This window comes from Cyprinus carpio, chromosome B4 (assembly GCF_018340385.1).
Source record: "Cyprinus carpio isolate SPL01 chromosome B4, ASM1834038v1, whole genome shotgun sequence".
NCBI lineage: Eukaryota > Metazoa > Chordata > Actinopteri > Cypriniformes > Cyprinidae > Cyprinus > Cyprinus carpio.
The window spans coordinates 35008063-35009788 of record NC_056600.1 but is presented as its reverse complement, the minus strand read 5'-3'; the positions used below and the strand labels follow the sequence as shown (position 1 = coordinate 35009788).

Below are 1726 nucleotides of genomic sequence, written 5' to 3'. Positions count from 1 at the left end.
GTTGAGAAAATGCTTATTTAATTTTGTTGTATATTATTCTCTAAGATTGTAATTTATGTGATGTAGTAGACATACTGTAGGTCAGCTAAATGTAGTAGACATACTGTAGGTCAGCCTAACACTGCCTATATGTATACTGGAGATGTATATAATCTATACAATATGTCAGCACTTACCAAGAACATTTTTTTTTTTTTTACTGTAGGTCAGCTTTATACACATATAGATTTAGCTATTTATATGTAATACAAATGATTTGTAATGATCGTAACCCTTACAAGGTATTTGTTTGTTTTCAATATGTTTTCCATGTAAATAAGTGTTTTTATTCTCATTCTGGACCAAGACATTTGTGCATTGCAACAAACACCATGATCACTTTGAACTTTTTTACCATTATTTATTTATTAGAAAACTTTTTCAATCATTGATCATATAAATAAATTATAACGTCTTTTTTAACATGTAAACACTGTATACTGTACTAGTCACCTTTTTGAAAAGTAGCTTTGGCACTTCAAATAACGATTGATCGATTATATTGTTATGCATACATCAGATGGCGACAAAATGACTTAAAAAAAACATTTGTCATTGAATCGTTTCATTCAGGAGATTCAATTCAAAATGCTGATTCATCTATGAAACAAGTGTATTTGATTGAGGAATCTGGAATCATTCATTCAAACCCAAAGTTTTTTAATAAATGAGTTCAGATTAACCAAACATTTTTGCCAGAACTCCAGCAATAAACATAAATTATGTTATTTTGTTTTAGTTGTTTGTTCAGAATAAAGTGATCTCTATTTTTATTCTCGGATTCTATCCAGAATTGTGAAGCTCTAATACATAGCTTGTGTATGTATCATTTTGTTCTATTTTGAAGTAATGTATAGAAGGTGGGGCCGAAAGTGACCTCAAGCCCAGGGGCCCCCACCAATCGCCAGTCCTGCCCTGGGAGTGCCGGTTTGCAAAGAATGCCAAATGAACGCAAGCATGGGGTCAAAAATCTACAACAAACAAAAGAAATACCTCCAAACATGTGGAAACCACTTAAAGATACATCACTCAACTATTCTTTTGAAGAGTGCAAGCAAAAGAAAAAAAAGAGATGCTGAAGAAGCAAAGACTGGCCAGCCACATTCAAGCATCTCTTTCCTATGATGTTTGAAAAGCAGACAAAGTGGAAGATGCCTGATGTCCGCTCAAAAACACTGGACAGGATGATTACAGAAATGATAGCTACAGACAATCAGCCTTTCACCATGGTTCAAAATAAAGGCTTCCAGAGACTCATGTCAACTGCAGAACCAAGATATACTCTGAAGAGTGAGAAGTTCTATCGCACAGAGATGTTCCCCAGTATTCACAACAGTATCGTTGAGAAGGTTAAAGCACTGCTTAAGCCTGATAACGCAGGTTATAACTTGGCTTTTACTACAGACTGCTGGTCCGCAGAGGTGCATAGTAACGAATTACATTTACTCGCGTTACTCTAATTGAGTAGCTTTTTTGTGTACTTCTACTTTTTAAAGTAATTTTTAAAATCTGTAATTTTACTTTTACATAAGTATATTTTGTTTGAAGTATTGTACTTTGCTACATTTTAAAACACATTAATTACTGAGTAAAAAAAAATCCCTCGCTGGAGTGGAAACTACGTCAGTAAATAATGGGCAGGGGGCAAACTGGCGCTAAAATCACAAGAAAGATGCAGACGGACAAA

General features: G+C 34.2%; 1 pseudogene; it reads left to right on the top strand.

Moving 5' to 3' along the window:
* The first annotated feature begins 1190 nt into the window (after positions 1 to 1190).
* LOC109063896 overlaps positions 1191 to 1726 on the top strand; it is a 2723-nt pseudogene continuing 2187 nt past the window's right edge.